Source organism: Carettochelys insculpta, chromosome 1, assembly GCF_033958435.1.
Source record: "Carettochelys insculpta isolate YL-2023 chromosome 1, ASM3395843v1, whole genome shotgun sequence".
Classification (NCBI taxonomy): domain Eukaryota; kingdom Metazoa; phylum Chordata; order Testudines; family Carettochelyidae; genus Carettochelys; species Carettochelys insculpta.
The window spans coordinates 122364826-122383469 of NC_134137.1; the positions used below are offsets into that span (position 1 = coordinate 122364826).

Consider the following 18644-nt stretch of genomic DNA (forward strand, 5'->3'; position numbering starts at 1 on the left):
ATTCCAACACCTATGTGTTTTTGGCTCATAGTGGTCACCCCTGTATAGAAAGGACATAGTAAAAACAGAGTAAATACAAATTGAGCAGAGATCAGCAACTGAAATGATTCAGGATTTGGGGGTATTAGCTGTAATGAAAAATAATCAAACTTCTTCTTCTTTAGGAAAAAAATTCTAAGGGCAGCTCTTTTCTAAGGCCCCACAAGAGAGTTGTTTCAGATAGGTACTAATTTAATAAAGGGAAATAACAGAAGTTGGAGGGAATATTTTTTTTCTGCATCTTAAGAATTATGTCTTACACAGGGGAAGTCTGAAATACCAAAAAACTGAAATTAGTGACAGAGGTAAACACAACACTGTGGCTCAATTCATAAGGGAGCCTGATCCACTTTTAGAAAAATGGATGGGTAAAGGAGATTCAGAAAAGATTCAAGCCAATAACTGGATTTTTAGGTTTAAATGATGAAAGCTCTAGATGGTAAGAAAAAGGCTTTACAGGCTATGTAATCTATGCACAGGTGTAAATATATCGGTGCTTTTGTATTTTACGTTGTCATTTTAGTCAGTAAATGGCATCATTTCTTTTACCAGCAGATAGCCTCACTGACCTACAAAAACAGACATGCACACACATTAAAAGCCAACATATCCATAGAGCTTAACCTGCTGGGCATCTGGCCAACGAAAGGAATTACATCCATGTACAAGCAGTTATCACAAGATTAGAAACAACGAATATTGTGTTCTGCTATGGAATTTAGCCTATGTCTATACCACATACCACCCATAGCAGTATGTAGGGCCACGGTGTCCAATACGTTCACCACATGTGGCGAACAGGACACTGTGGTTGGTAAATCTGGCTCTGGAGTCACGTGCAGCTCTTGGAGCCTTTAAATGAGGCTCATCCTAGCGCTGCACATGAATACCACCCACCTGCCTGCTTGCATACACGCCCTACCCCTGATGGGAGAAGCTTGTGGCGGCTCCGGCAACTCTGACAGCAGCAGCAGCTGCTCCTCTGGCCCTGGCAGCCCCAACTCTGGTGAGCTGCCAGCATTAATTTAGAATGGGGGCCTGGGGATGCCTGGCTATGGGGGGAGGGGAAGGGCATTCATTTGGAGCAGGGACAGGGGCTGTAGCCAATATAGGAGGATGACAACCACAAGTGTGACAATCTTTCAGTCCTATTGGACACCACTGGTATAGGGTATTTGTGCTACATGGTGCAGTGAAAAGCAGGCTACATCTCCGCTGCAGCATGTAGCCACAGATTAGAGACCAGTGGTTCCTAACCTTTTCATTGGTGAGGACCTCTGATTACCACCCCAAACCACTCACGGACACCACACCATAGATTTTCGGACAGGAATTAAATGACATTATTACAAGATATTTAATTTTAAAATAGTAATTGATTATCATTCTGCAATTTATTTAAAACTTATTTTCTACGATCGTTTTTATTTATCTTTTATTTTTTCACGGACCCCCCTGCAATACCCTTGTCTGCAGACCCCAGGTTAGGAACCACTATTCTAGAAGAAAGGAGAAAGCAGGTAGGTCATTTTCCCCATCGTCTCTCCCCTGCCAGAACTTGTCCTCCTAAGGGGTGTCTTTTCTTGCAGAAAGGAAATGCTCCTACATTAGGCAGGGAACAGGACACTCCACCTCTAAAAATGGCACTGTAGGTTATGAGGCACAGCTTGAGCAAGTAGCAAGCATGTGGGGTGCGTATTCAAGTACTCGCACTCGAGTCATGTCTTTACTTGCTTAAACTGTACCTCATCAGTTATTTGACTATTTACTTTTACGCCAGTGAGGGCAATGTGTGTTAGGGTTGCCAACCCCAAGGACTGCCCTGCAGCCTCCAGGAATTAAAGATCTTTAATTAAAAGATCTCCTCAATTTTATTTAATAGTAATATTTCCATTATAGAGAGTACTTTTTTACCTCATATGATCCCAAATTCTTTAAATACAACTTTATACTTATAGAGCACCTTTCATCTCAAGATCTCAAAGCACTGTAGGTGGGTTAACATTATTGCCCCAAGAATACAGGAGGGGAACCAGATAAAGAAGTTAATGCAACTTGCAGGTTAGGGCCGAGCTGTGAATAAACCACACTGCCTCCCAGAAAAAACAAACAAACAAACAAAAAACAGCAAGACTACACAACAGTTTACAACAGATAGGGAAGAACTGCCAGAGTTAGAATTCAGGCAGAACACAAGGCATTCTTGCAAACCTATGTATTTTATCTTTGAGTGGCTACTTAATGAACAATAGTAATTAAATCTTGTAACATTTGGTGATACAGTACAGCCAACCTTGAATCACTGAAAAAGAATGTTGTGCATCTCACAAGTGTGCAGTTTTAAGTTCTAATTCTGATACGTCATTCAAAAGTCATCCATACAATACCACGTCACCAACCACGTCAGATGTTACCCACAATGAGAGTAGCCCTCTCTTTAATATTGGTATTGTTTATCATACTTGAAATACTTTACTTGTCTGCTCAAAAATGTCAGTAACTCTTGTTTCCAAAGGCATCACTGATGGTATCTGTTAGATTTGTTATCACTTATTCACAGATGAATATAATAGTTCTGAATCCACTACAGCCACTGCACAAAGTCTCTTCCATTCATCTTTTTATTCTGTATTCACTTTGGCTCAGGCCATTGTTAGTGATTCCAATATGAAATAAACTAACTCCATTAACCAGGGGTAATTAGTGGGAGGGACATAAAGAGGGCACCAGCAGGGGTGTGGGGCAGAATTGTTCCCTTCCCCTGCCCTCTCTCCCCAACTCCTCCAAGTGGCACATTGCTGGGAGGTAGGGGTGAGGGGAATTCTCTCCTCTTTACTGATCACTCTCTTGGGCAGCCACTAGCCATACTGTTTGTCTGAGATGCTGCCAGCAGCAGCTGGGGGACTGCAGCCGCTTCAGTGCACTAGACAGCATCCCAGGCCACCTGAGAGGAACTGGAAGAGGAAAGGTTCTGGACTTCCCTCCCCTCTTCCAGCTGGCCCCTTGTTTTCACCCTGGGCTGTGTCTCCACTACAAAAATAACTTCGAAGTTGCTTACTTCAAAATAAGCAACTTTGAAGTTGAGCATCTACACACACCTTACTTTGAAGTTAAACTCCATTCCCAGGAATGGACTAAGGACTTTCAAGTTGGGCTCCTTACTTCGAAGTAAACTTTGAAGGGAAAATGTGGACTCTCTGCTGGCTACTTTGATGTAGTGCCTAACTTCGACGTTAACTTTGCAGTTAGTTCCTACTGCAGACACAGGCATGCCCCTCCCACACATTGCTCCCATCACCAATGAAAAATTCAAATATTTAATAGTTAATCAAACATTTCTCTAGAAAGTAACCATAAGATAGCAGCAATACCAGAAAGTTTGGTAAAACAGAACATACTTTTGATCTTTGCAAGATGAGCTGTGCTTTAAGTTGACAACTAAAAACAGTGACATCCTTAAATATATAACAATTTAGTATATTATTCATCGAAAGCATCATAAATACATTAACTGCATTTCTCATCTTTTACCCTCTTCTCCAACACACACATTCTTCTGATACTACAGCTTTCTTTAACGGGTTTGGGAGACAGAAATGTAAATGAAAACCCTAGTGATCCCTGCTGTTTCTTTTCCTTTCATTTCTTTTTAAATGTTTTAAGACACTTTTTAAACTTCCTGTGCTGAAACATGTCCTACTGATAGAATCAGGGAAGACAAAAGGGTTCAAGTTGAGAGCTACAAGTATATAGGATGTCAGGGGCTACGTCTACACGTGCACACTACATCGAAATAGCTTATTTCAATGTAGCGACATCAAAATAGTCTATTTCGATGAATAACGTCTACACGTCCTCCAGGGCTGGCAACGTCGATGTTCAACTTTGACGTTGGGCAGCACCACAACGAAATAGGTGCTGCGAGGGAACGTCTCCATGCCAAAGTAGCACACATCGAAATAAGGGTGCCAGGAACAACTGCAGACGGTCACAGGGAGGACTCAACAGCAAGCTGCTCCCTTAAAGGGCCCCTCCCAGACACAGTTGCACTAAATAACACAAGATCCACAGAGCCGACAACTGGTTGCAGACCCTGTGCATGCAGCATGGATCCCCAGATGCCGCAGCAGCAGCCAGAAACCCTGGGCTAAGGGTTGCTGCACACGGTGACCATAGAGCCCTGCAGGGGCTGGAGAGAGAGCGTCTCTCAACCCCTCAGCTGATGGCCGCCATGGCGGACCCCGCTATTTCGATGTTGCGGGACACGGATCGTCTACACGTGCCCTACTTCGACATTCAACTTCGAAATAGGGCGCTATTCCCATCCCCTCATGGGGTTAGCGACTTTGACGTCTCGCTGCCTAACGTCGATTTCAACTTCGAAATAGCGCCCAACACGTGTAGCCGTGACGGGCACTATTTTGAAGTTGGCGCCGCTACTTCGAAGTAGCGTGCACGTGCAGACGCGGCCAGGATTTGCTAATCTTAGCCATGAATTTGAGATCCTGTTTTGTTTAAATTAAAGGGAGTTTTCAGCCTGGGGAACAGTGGTCTGGGATCAGACTGCCTGGACCAGAAGCACTCCAGAATCAGAGGAACTGGGACTGTGCTGTCTATCTCTCCAGCACTCTGGGGATTGGGGTGCTAGCCAGGGTCAGGGGCTAGAAGCCACAGTGGGAGCTGGGCTCCAGTGGGCACAGAAGGGGCATGACTGGAGGGTAGACTCCCCAAGCCATAGGTTCACCCCCAACCCATAAGGGTGAAGGGGGCTGATATACAAGTGGGGCTTGATTTGAACCACAAAATGAGGTTTGCAATGGTACTTAGCTGCTGTGATATTTCCAGTCTCAAACATATTATCTTTGTAAGACCAGAAAAATCCTCAACTACAAACTTCATCAATTATTTTTTGTTTTGCTTTGTTTTGTTTTGTTTTTAATTGCTTGTCTGAAATGCCACCCCACAGCAGCTGGGAGAGTGCAGTACACTGTCATGGGCACACAGCCTGGCCAGAACCAGGAGAGGAAAGACTCTGGCCCTTGCCCCTCACTTGACGTTTTAAGGAGGGGCACGATGCCCCTCGCACACATCGCCCCCTGCACCAATGTAAAAGGGAGCACAGGGGCCATTTACTCTGGTTAGAGCCTGAGTTCCCAACACAGTTCTACACGGTAATGTAAGCAGAAGAGCTAATATACTACAGGTTGAACCTCTCTAACCTGGAACTCTCTCATTCGGCAAACTCCTAATCCAGCATGATTTTAGTTAGCTGGAGGACCACTTAACATGGGTGTGGCCAAGTTTCCCATGGCCCCATGAAGTTTGTTAACAGCCACCAGTCCTGGCTTTCAGAATTCTGTGCCCCGCATGTCCCTCCGCCCTGGTTAGCAGAAAAGGAAGTCCATAGGACTGTGGGGTCCCATCAAGTTCCCTTACTGGAGGTGGCGTGGAAGCCCAAATTAAGGTATGTTGAGTTTAGCTACATATTTAACTTAGTTGAAATTGCACACCTTAATTCAACCTTCCACTCTAGTGCAGAACTGCCATTAGCCTTCTACTTTATCCCCCAGGACATGCTAACTATTTCTGAATTTCCTCTTTCAGCTTCCAAACTTCTCTATAATTCTGACACATGGCTAGAAAAGGATAAGCAACTCACAGACTTAAGTGACCCAGAGTCGACCTTAAGAGACATGTTAGAAAAGTATGTAAATGGTAGTTGGGACCATTTCATGTTAAATAGGCTATTCTGCAAGTCTGAAATGCAAAGCTATATTGCTAGAGAATTAGAAGTAATATTAATTGAGTGTGTTTGCTTATATCTTGTTAGATATTAGCCATGTAAATACACACTTCCCGTCTATTACTACAGCTGTTGATTCAGAGATCAAAAGGGAATATTAACATTTAGATGAATCTTGGGCGTGATTTCATTATCTATATTTACCATTAAAATCTGTGGTAAACTGCTTAATGGATAAATCACCTTCTGTTAATCCATATAATTTATTATCATGGTGTTTTGGGAAACAGAAAGTTACTTCAAAAGCTTATTGTTCACTCAGGACTGCAAGGTTAAGAGGCTGCTAGAAAACTATATAAAATGATCCTTTTATCCCAGGTCTGCCTGACGCTTCATTCAGGGGAAGCTTAAGTAGTAAGCCTGAGATCTCCAGCTCCATCTGGATCTCCCTGAGTATGGACATTGGAGTCTAACCTATGAACTAATTCTGAACAAACTCTTTGCAACTACAGCGCTCATCATCTCTGCTAAGAAACCGGTCTCAAAACTGTACTCCTGTTTGTAGGCATACTGATCTTTTAACCAATGCATTCTCTTTTTAAATAAATTTTAATTTAGTTAAGAATAATTGGTTGTAAGCACATATTTGGGTAAGATCTGAAATATTCGTTAACCTGGGAGGTAATGTGTCCTATTCTTTGGGATTGGTAGAACTTCTTTATATGATGAAAAAAGATTTTCAGTAAGCCTAGTCATATTTCTCTTGGATGTTTGGGCAGAGGCCTTAGACTGGATTGTTTTACAGGAACTATGTTGCTGGTTTCTGAGTAACCTACGAGGTATTACAGAACCTATTTTGTGCTGGTTAGTAAATCTAAGTATTGGCATATCCATTAGCTTTGGGGATTGTCTACCCCATTCTTTACAGTTCACCCTAACTGCATCACTTCAACACGGGTCCCTAGACTCCAGTCACAATCATACTATTTTCCACTTGCACAGCATCATAATCTGACTATATCAAAACACGTTACAAAACTGGAGGTATGTGCTGTCACATTTTTACACACTGAAACAGAGGCACAAGCTAATTCACAGTTACATGTAAACAGAATTTGAATTATCTAGGGCTACGCTTACACTACAGCACTTTGTCAACAGAAGTCACTGTAGGGAGAGTTTTACATGCCTCAGCTGCTTCATTGGTTCATGCATAACATTGCGCAATTGGTAACTTTCACACTGTGGTGTAGAATCTGGCTGTGATTATGCATGATGATACCGCTGTCCACTCCATTAAAGTACCAGATAGCTCTCTTGATAACATAGAGCTCATACCTTCTGTGTGTGATGCACCCTCTTCTTCATGTCCTGAACAGATGAGGGTTTCACCTGCTGCCAGGATAGCTGACCAGACTGTGTCAATCTTGTCTCACACACACACAAAACTGCAAGCTTATACTGTTTATCTCCACTACAATCTGTGCTGCCTTCCCCACTTGAAACATGGTCCAAACATTCCACATACCACACTGGGTGGTTGTCCTGGGTGAGAGAAGAGTCATCTGTGGGGCAGCTTCCTTTTGGCTTTCCCTGCCATGTTTCATACTCATTCCAAGCAGATTGTCAGCTCCTTCCAAGACTTGTGTCATTGTAGGTTTCTTTGTAGATGTTTCTGTAACTTTTGCTTTTTTACGGATAGGGTTGTTAACCCAAAACCAATCCCTTTTACCTCAGGGAGAGGTGATCCACTTTTGTCTGGTCTCTACCCTTTGACCTGTCCAGTTTGGGTGACCCTTTCAGGAGCTGTAGCTCCTGCTGGCATAGTTCTCTGGGTCCTTGAGACACACAAGCCACCTCACCACAACAAGGAATGGACCATGAGGAAGTTGATAGAGTGCGGCCACACACAAAAGCCAATCAGAAGAGCACTCCACTCTGTTGACAGAGCAGCCGGACTGCCCAGCTGCTCTCTCGGCAAAACAGGCACCCTGAAGCACAGCAAACAGGGCTGTCCATTGTTCTGGGTGCCCTGTCTGTCCACAGAGGCCCTCTTGTGGCGTTTACAAAGCTTTTTTGGTGACAGAATCTTTCAACAGCAGCATTATGCATCAAACCTTTGAAGCAGAAGGCTGCCAGAGAAAGTACTGTGTTTTGTCCAGATACTGCCGACAAAACGCATTTTGTGTGTGCATGCTCCACAAGTTTTGTCAAAAAAAAAAAAAAGGGCTTTACCAGCAAAACTTGCTCGTGTAACCGTAGCCTAGGACAGGTAAAAACACTTTAGAATTTTAATGTTTATAAGCAGATCCAAGCCACATATCCTTGGATAATTGAAATATGTTTAGAGTTTGACTTATTTCTAGAATAAAATCCACAGTTCCAGTTCATAACAACTCCCTTTTGGCTTATGTTTCAGCACTTTTAATATAATGATATTAAATATTTGTAAAGATGCAAAAGAATAGCTGCTAAAGGGAATAAAGCAGCACATAGAACCCAAAGTTCTGTAGAAATGTTACACCCTTTACAACAACCTCTCTGAGTATCACCTCTATAACATTACACTTACGAAAAATTAAACATGTACACATTAAATCATAGACTTCTCTACCACGGCCTTAGCTGCTTTGTTTTGTTTTGTTTTCTTTTAAGGTCAGTTAAAATTCTGAGTGAATACACATCAAGTATATATTTTTAACACCTCCATCTGAAAATCTTCTAAATAAGAGTGAAGATCGGCAGAACAGACCTTGGATTCTCTGCCATTATTGTCCACCTATAAATACTGTTCTTCCCTAACTAAAAACTGTATTTATCATGCCCTGTTTCTATTACTACACCTTCCGAGTTATGATGATATTAAATAGGACTGTCAAACAATTAAAAACTGGTTATGATTAATCACACAATTAAAAATTAATCACAATTAATTGTGTGGTTAATAATAGAATACAATTTATTTAAATATTTTGGATTTTTTTGCATTTTCAGATATATTTATTTTAATTACAACACAAAATGCAAAGTGTACAGAGCCTATTTTATATTTATTTTTATTACAAACATTTGAACTATAAAAAGACAAAGAAATAGTATTTTTCAATTAATCTCATACAAGTAATGTAGTACAATCTATTTATCTTGAAAGTAAAACTCACAAATACAGATTTTTTGTTACGTAACTGCACTCAAAAAACAAAACAATATAAAACTTCAGAGCCTACAAGTACACCCAGTACTACTTTTTGTTCAGTTAATCACTAGGACAAAGAAGTTTGTTTACATTTGTGGGAGATAGTGCTGCGTGCTTTTTGTCTATCAACTGAAAGTGAGAAGAGGCATTCACATGGCACTTTGGTAGTTGGAGTCTCAAAATATGTATATGCAAGATGCACTAAAGAGTCATATATCTCTTCGTGCTTTGACCATCATTCCAGGGAACATGCATCTATCCTGGCATTCTATAACAATCCAAAGCAGTGTTCATTTTCATCATTTGTGTCAGGTGCCATCAAGAGAAGATTGATTCTGACTTCTGGTGATTCAAGTTCTGTCATTTCCATGTCAGAGTTTTGCTCTTTTAAGACTCCTGTAAACATGTTCTACACCCTGTCCCTCAGATTTTGGAAGGCACGTCAGATTTTTAAACTTTGGGTTAAGTGCTGCGGCTGTCTTTAGAAATCTCCCACTGGTACATTCTTTGCATTTTGTCAAATCTCCAGTGAAAGTGTTCTTAAAACAAGCAACGTGCAAGGATCATCATCCTAGACTGCTATAACATATGGCAGAATACAAATAAATCAGCAAGAAGACATACAGTTCTCCTCCGAGCAATTTAGTCACACTCTTAATTAACCCTTTTTTAAATGAATGTCATCAGCCTGGAAGAATGCCCTCTGGTATGGTGATCAAAGCATGAAGGGTAATAGGACTCTTTAGCGTGTCTGGCACATAAATCAACATGGAAGTGTGTCCTCTGGAATTGCGAGCAAAGCAGAAATGGACAGATGATTCTTCCGTAAATCTACTATACACATGTGTTGTGACTCCATCTACAACAGTGTCCTTTGAATACCTGTTCTCACTTTCAGGTGACACTGTAAACAAGAGGCAGGCAGCATTATCTTCCAGAAATATGAACACAGTTGTTTGTCTTAGCCAGTGGTACCCAACCTTTTCCAGAGGGGGACCAATTTTGACAATTCAGGAAGACTTGGTGACCCCAGGCAATTCAAAAACAGGGATGGGGTGGGGAGAACAGAGCCATAATTAGTTAAATTTGTGCCTGAGGCAAGAATATAGAATTGCGCCCCCTCATGTTTATATAATCATAGTAGTTATTTCATATAAAAAGGGGGTAATGCATTAATAATAGTAAAATAATAACACTATGTCTATTATAGTTCATTATTATTTTATTATTAGAGTTGATCTGAGTTGTGGAAAGACCCTCATATCAAAACTGCTCCCTCCTACTTGCCCAGCTTAAACCCCACACTCAGAGGCTGGAGGAGCTGGGGGGGAATCACACTCAGGAGCTAGGGGGTCACATGCAGGGACTGGGGGGGTCACGTGCAGAGGCTGGGGGGGTTGGGCAGCTGGGGGAAACACACTCAAGGGATGGGGGTCACACTCAGGAGCTTCAGGGAGTCACACTCTAGGGATGGAGAGTTGGAGTGCCTGGGGGGAGTCACACTCAGGGGCTGAGGGGGGTTGAGGGGCCACACTCAAGGACGGGGGGGTCACATTCAGGGACTGGGAGAGTTGGGGGGCTGGAGGAGTCACACCCTGGGGCACCTAGGGGAGTAACACTCAGGCTGGGGCAGGCTGGGAGAGTCACACTCAGCATCTGGAGGGGCTGGGTGAGTCACACTCAGCACCCGGGGAGAGATACAAACAAAAAAATGAAAACTGACAAATCAGCTACATAGAACAGAAGTGGGGGCAAAATGGGGAAATAGAGGAGGGGGGATGAGAATTACTTACTGCAAGAGTCTGTTAAGTGGCTTGCCTGAGATGGCTATGAATATCAAAGATGGAGAAGCTGTCTTTGTAATGTGTAATTGCTTCTCTATTTATAGAGAGAGCTACTCGTTGGGGCAGCTTCAAGGAGCTGCAAATGGCTTCTTTAAGAGCCATATCGAGCTCCAAGCTCCTGGCGACCCTTAACAAATCTTATCGCGACCCATGTTTGGGTCCCAACCCATAGATTGAGTATTGCTGATCTTAGCAAATGGCTGAACAAAAAGCAGGACTGTAGGTGCTAAAGTTTTGCATGGTTGTTTTTGAGTGCAATTATGAAACAACAACAAAAAATATCCTACTTTATACTTTCAGGATAGACAGTGCCCTATAGTATTTGTATGTGGTGAACTGAAAAATACTAATTATTTTGTTTCCCATTTTACAGTGCAAATATTTATAACAATATAAAGTAAGTACTGTGTATTTTGACTTCTGTGCTGTAAATGAAATCAATGTATTTGAAAATGTATAAAAACATCAAAAATATTTAATAAATTCCAATTGCCATTCTACTGTTTAACAATACAATTAAAACTGCTATTCATTGCAATTATTTTTAATCCTGTTTATTTTTTTTAGTTAATTATATGAGTTAACACCAGTTAACTGACAATCCTAGAATTAAACCATAAAAAGCGTGATTTGCACTTGCTGTCATAAAATGACCAATCTAAACCAATGGCTGAAATAAGAAACCATTTTGAAATACCTTCCAAGACAAGCAAGTTTTCAAAGATTGTAAATGTTGTATGCAGCATTATTTTAGCTATTTTAGTCCCAAGGTACTAGAGAAACAAGGTGGGTAAAGTAATTATTCTTATTGGACCAACTTCTGTTGGGGAGACAAATAAGTTTACATGGAGCTCTGTGTGAGTTCATTCAAGAGCACAATGATTGCTTTTTCACCCAGACAGTTGTTATTAGCGCATTTAGTGCATTGGATGAAGTATACCACATGTTGTGATAAACCTGTAACAACTACTGTGGGTTAAACAAGATAATCACTATTGCTCTTCAATGAACTCACAAAGGAAAATGATAAAACACAGAAACACCATATTGCCTTTGGGTAAACATTTTTCACAAAGCCATCACCTTACTTCTTCCTTCTCATCATCAAAGGAAATCTACACTGTACCTTCAAAAGACAAACCTGAGGGCTTAAATGCACGAGTTTACCAGACACTAAAAATCATGGACTGAACAGAGCCTCTGGATTTACGGCTTATTACTACAAGCTAAAATCCACTAAGATTCCTCTTACTGCAAGCCGTACCACCCCCAACACTCACACCTCTGCTGCCCCCCCCCCCCCCCCCCACTACTGGTGAGATGTTAACAAGCCACTTCACTTTGAACGGTCCCTTGAAATATGTGTTAACTACTTATGTGAAACAATCTGCTTCACCTTGTATTTATCTGATACTCTCAGTACATTTCTGAGACCTGAAGAAGAGCTCTGCATAAGCTCAAAAGCTTGTCCCTCACCAGCAGAAGTCGACTAGATAAAACGTAGTAGAAGGACAAGGTGGGTGAAGTAAAGGCTGTAACAAAAAAAAAACAAACCATAACTCCGCTCTTCACAGTCAGATCATAAAAAGAATAATTCCAAGCAGTTTTGTACTATATATATATTGTTTAACACAGATAGAGATGCTATATTTTGTTTTCAGAAAAGCTGTATCAGCAGCTTTAAGGAGGATTATTCTCCCCTACTGCTTTCTTAAAAGGAGATTAGTTCAGACTTTCTTTCACTGTAATGAACCTTGTAAGGATCAGAAACACGGCATTGATTTCAAAGATAAAAAATTGTAAGGTCATTCTAAAGGCTAAACAAATAGTTTCATGGAAACACTGCTCAGGTGTTCATTAGCAGAAGCAGGGGGAAAACTGTAGTCGTTAATCATAAAAGCTAGAGTGTGACTAAGTATTGGGCATAATACTGCTTTCTACCAAATTCACATGCATAAAATGTTTCAAGGAAGCTCCATAACAGTGTATAATTCCCTTCTCCCCTGCCCAAACAAAAAGCATTGGTCAGGCAAGGTAATTAAGATTAGAATGCAACCCTGTGTCTGAACATTAAATGAGTCCTTACTGGACAGTGAATTGTACTGATTGCTAGAGGAGAGACTTGTTATTAAGTTATTCATTTGTATTAATAATTAACACTCAACCCCTTCTAGTTTTGCACATAATCTGTATACTCAGGTGTTCCTATAACAGTTTCCCAGAAGCCCTCATCTTCCCCTTCCTCCCATACAGCTCGTTGTTTGTTACAAACAGGGATCTGCAATGCCTTGTCATCATTTAGACAGTGAGTGTGCAACAGCAGAAAATGTCTGTTTCATTACATGTTTATAGATATTATTCAGAGACTGATTTTGAAGCAGGAGCCATCCAAGTGTAAAGATTATCTGATCCCTTTGCAGAACAGAAGACCATAAATACAGAATATTTCCAACTCAAAACATATATTCAGATAATCGTGGGAATTTTCATATTTTAAAATGATCTAATAATTATAAACATCCTCTTTCAAGTATAATATTTAACACCTGCTCTCCAGAGTTGCTCTGACATCATGAATTGTCAAGTTTGAAATTTAAATGAAAGTATCTACAAAAATATAGTTACATTTTAAAGAAAATCAGTCTCCTCAAATCATTATTAAGTGTCTGAATATCACATGGCATTTGGACACAGTTAGTAAACAGATCTATCATCCCCAAAGCATTCCCAAACATGCTTCACTGTAAAGTTCCAAAATTTAATTTATGATAGATTCAGTGAATTATTTTATATGATTTCCTGGAGGTACAACACTAGAACCTCAACATGGATCACAAAGAATACCCCACTCGCTTTTCTCAGAAAAAGGTAAATGAATTAACTGAAATGCCAAGCGGAGGTCCAAAAACCTCACAAGAAATCTCTGTACTCTAGTGTGGAGGTTCTCAAACCTGAGGTGATGGGGTTGCATGGGGGGAGAGGGTACCAGACATGTGACCCTGTCCTGTCCCCTCCCCAACTCTGCTATTCCCATGTCCGCCCATCCCTACCCCTGCTCTGCCTCCACCTGCTGTTTCTGGACCATAGGGGGTAGTCCCCTCCTCCACACTCAGTATGGCGGGCCCTAGGAGTAGAGTGAGCTAAGAAGCTCACACTGATCGCATGCTGTGCCGCTCCAGGGGAAGCCCCGGCACCCATTGGAAGTAACTTGGTGCAGAGCTGACAGTGAGTGCAGGGGAATGCTGGGGAGGCATGTGACCTCATGTGCACACACCATGAGTCACCTATGTCTCAAACTGTAGTCAGTGGACCACCAGTGCTCTGTGAGCTCCATTCAGGTGGTCTGAGGATAGTTCCCTCTCAGGTGCATGCCTGGGTGGCCACACATGAAACAATGTAGGGCTGCTCAACTAATTAGTGGCTCGCAGGAGTGGTTCCACTAACTAGGTGTCTGGACCGTCACATGTAATGTGAAGTGATGACCCTGAAGGGGAATAAAGGACAGGTAGGAGGGGACAATGGAGTGAGGTGAGAGAAACAGAAGGTAAGCAGGGAGCAGTGGGGTGGGAAGAGAAGGTGGTGGGGACTTGTGACGTGCAGGGCTGCAGTGGCCAAAGAGACAACTTTCCCAAGCTCCAGGGCTGTGGCTGCCAGGAAGAGATGGCCCTCCTTCCCAGCCTCAACTCTGTGGCTACTGTAGGCTACGGGGGAGGCTCCTACTGATATTAAAAATATGAGTTGTGTGCTTTTATTTGTAGAACAAAAGAAAAAGAATTAATTATTGTTAAAGGTTTTTTGTACAGGCACTTTTATCCAAATGCTTTACAATAATTAGCTAATGGTACAAACAACATTAGAAAATATTAAGTGGTACACTGATCCTCCACAACAATTTTCAAGTGGTTCCCCCCCAAAAAAAACTTTGAGCACCATGGATCTAACCCAGTTTATACAATGTTTTGTAATTGTTTTTATAAGCAGAAGGCTTACCAATATGCTTACTAGTTAACAGGCCCTTGCCAGTTAACTCTGGCAGCTGCTAGATGCACTAAGCCAGAGCAGCCCTGGCGGCGGGACTCCAAATGCAATGAGACACCACGGCTGTGACGCACCAGGCAGTGGGACCTAGGTTAAAACAGTTAACCAGTTAAGCTTCACTATTTAACCAGCTAACTGTATCAACATCTCTTGACTGATCCCATTCCCATTTAAGTCAATGACTCCTTTGCCATTAACTTAAAACGGAACAAGACTGAAGAACAGACACGAAACACTTTCTAGTAACAAAAGCTGCGTCTACACGTGCACGCTACTTCGAAGTAGCGGCAGTAACTTCGAAATAGCGCCCGTCACGTCTACACGTGTTGGGCGCTATTTCGAAGTTGAAATCGACGTTAGGCGGCGAGACGTCGAAGTCACTAACCCCATGAGGGGATGGGAATAGCGCCCTACTTCGACGTTCAACATCGAAGTAGGGACGTGTAGACGATCCGCGTCCCGCAACATCGAAATAGCGGGGTCCTCCATGGCGGCCATCAGCTGGGGGGTTGAGAGATACTCTCTCTCCAGCCCTTGCGGGGCTCTGTGGTCACCGTGGGCAGCAGCCCTTAGCCCAGGGCTTCTGGCTGCTGCTGCTGCAGCTGGGGGTCCGTGCTGCATATACAGGGTCTGCAACTAGTTGTTGGCTCTGTGTATCTTGCACTGTTTAATGAAAGTGTGTCTGGGAGGGGCCCTTTAAGGGAGCGACTTGCTGTTGAGTCCGCCCCGTGACCCTGTCTGCAGCTGTGCCTGGCTCCCTTATTTCGATGTGTGCTACTTTGGCGTGTAGACGTTCCCTCGCTGCGCCTATTTCGATGTTGGGCTGAGCAAAGTCGAAGTTGAACATCGACGTTGCTGGCCCTGGAGGACGTGTAGACGTTATTCATCGAAATAGACTATTTCGATGTCGCAACATCGAAATAAGCTATTTCGATGTTGGCTGCACGTGTAGACGTAGCCAAAAAGAAAAAAAGAAAACCGATCACTGTAATAGTGAATTTATAATACATACCTTTTAAATGTTATATAATATGTTTAAAACTCAGAAATAAACTGTTATAATAGTAAGAATGGTTTTGAAGATGCATATGTAATTGTATTTACCACCCCTCAAAAACTGAAGAAAAGACTAATAGTATTAGCCTTAAATGTAGTGCTAATGGATTAAGTAAACCTTTCCAAATGTTACCCCTACATAATAGAAGATAGGTCTAGATCCTCAGCAGCAGCCTGAGATGCTGAAACGAGCGGTGCTGGGCGTTTCCATTATATACATTGTTTACAGTTTGGTTAAATGGCTCTCAGCAACCCCAATATGCAAATTTTTCTGGCACCTTTATTGCAACTAAGATTTGAATGTTGGAGATGGAAGGGCTGAACAAAAGTTATGTTGAACTTCGGCTTCAGTCCTTCAATACTGGAGCCACGCTAGTTTGTGGAATAATTTAGAGCAGTTTCAGGGCTGTTCTAAAGTTATACCCTATAGCAGTGGCTCTCGATCTTTCCAGACACCTTGTACCCCTTTTGGGTATTAGGTTACATAAGACAAATCTAAGTTTCACTTCTCTTAAAAACTACTTGCTTGGAAAATCAGACATGAAAATCCAAACAGAGAGGGAGCCGTGCTTGTCTATACACTATCAAAACAAAATAAATATTGAATTAACATTTCAGTTTATTTTATAATTATATGATAAGAAAGCATTATTTCAGTAGTAGTAATGTGCTATGACACTTGGATTTTTATCAAAACAAAAAGCAGTCAAGTAGCACTTTAAAGACTAGCAAAATAATAGCTATGGTCTGAAGAAGTGGGTCTGTCCCACGAAAGCTCACCTATTAAATTATTTTGCTAGTCTTTAAAGTGCTACTTGACTGCTTTTTGTTTTGATAAAAATCCAAGTGTCATAGCACACTACTACTACTGAAATAATGCTTTCTTATCATATAATTATAAAATAAACTGAAATGTTAATTCAATATTTATATTCCAGTGTATAGTATATAGAACAATACAAAAGTCTTTGTATTAAATTTTAGTTAGTACTGATTTCGATAGTGCTTTTAAAGCAAATTCTTGTAAAATTAGGCGATTATCTAGATCAGCTGATGTACCACACTGGAAGACCTCTGAATACTCCCAGGAACATCACTGCCCTGTAGCCTGCTGCCCCACTGGGAAATTATGGCAAGAACCAGGTACCAACAAGGTACAGTGATATCCCAACCTGCCCTTATACCATGGGCTGCCAGTGACGTGGCACTGAGTTTCTGCCACTGAGGGATCATCTTTACACAAAGGATATCCTCTGTGAGTCAGGGAACCACCACAGTGACTCAAAGCAGTCAGATTCTCCACAGGCCTATACTCTATATAGTCACTTACACCAATACAAAGTATGTGTGACACACTACCAAATCAGAATTCTTCATTCACATCAGACAAGAATCAACCCCTAATGGAGCCTGATCTTATTCCTATTACATTATAGTACATGGGAAAAATCCTTTCATTTCAGTGGGAGCAAGACTGGGCACATACATTTGCTATAAAACATTATGAGCAGTTTAGGAGTGAGGAAATAATGGTTTAGAACATCTTTCAAAACTTTGCTCAAAACACAGAGATTACAATGCATTCCCAAACTTATCACATATCATGGCAAAATATGCCTTTGTTTAAGTGTGATAGCATGCTTGTGACACATTGAAAAAACATTTTCAGCACATTTAAACATGTAGTTGCTTCAACAATGATTACAAGTCATGTCACTATATTGAAATGTGTATAGATTGGGATGGAGTTTAAAAAAGCACGTGTACCTGGAAATCCAGTTATAGAGACAAACCAAACGAACAAGCTTAAAATGGATATCCTGTTGAAATACTTTATATTTTAAAACATGAAATCATAATGCAGTACATACTGTAAACATTTTAGAATGTGTTTGTTCCTTTTACTTATGATTACATCTTTCACGTTCAAGTAACCATTATGTTTTCTTGTCTCAAAAACTAAACCCAGAGATCAGTCATTACAATGAGGACGCAAGGTGATAGAGAAAAAACTAGTTTTTACAATAAAGTCTTCAAGCCAACAAAACCGAAAACCAGCTCTGCAATCTCTATAAACTAATGTCAGGAGAAAGGGAAATACAACATACTTTCCCATGTTGGAATGTAAACATCCATGCAAGCAACAACCATTCCCTAATACACACAACCAAGACCTTAAAAAAGTAATATTTTCCAATCTCTCTACTGACAATGTCATCCCCACACTGAGAACTTTAACACAGAGGTAGCTGTGTTAGCCTGTACTCCAACAAAACAAAGCAGCAGAAATGTGGCACTTTAAAGACTAACAAAATGATTTATTCCATGATGAGCTTTCTTGGGACAGACCCACTTCTTCTTGATCTGAAGTGGGCCTGTCCCACGAAACCTCATCACCAAATAAATCAGTTTGTTAGTCTGAGAACTTTAGTTAGAGATTCCCAGCTCTACTCTAAATGCTAACTTCAAAGCTTCCCTTAGTTTGAAAACTGCAACCATAAACAAAATTAATGAAACAGCAATGATCTCCCAAAGGAGGTGATATGAGGAATAATTAACCAGCTCCTCTCCATTGCAGAGAGAGAGAAAAAGGAATAGGAAGAAGCTGTGTGCAGGGGGACTGAGGGCAAGGGATGTGTGTAGATAGAGAGGACAGAGAAAAATGAGGATCAGAAGCCTGTAAGTAAGCAAAAAAGGGAATGTATGGCATGAAGTTTACATCTACATG

The 18644-nt window shown here is 41.3% G+C and overlaps 1 protein-coding gene across 3 annotated transcripts in view; it reads right to left on the bottom strand.

Annotated features, from left to right (window-relative positions):
* Positions 1 to 18644, bottom strand: part of SH3RF3 (SH3 domain containing ring finger 3) — a 456298-nt gene that overhangs the window by 433579 nt on the left and 4075 nt on the right. The window lies entirely within an intron of this gene.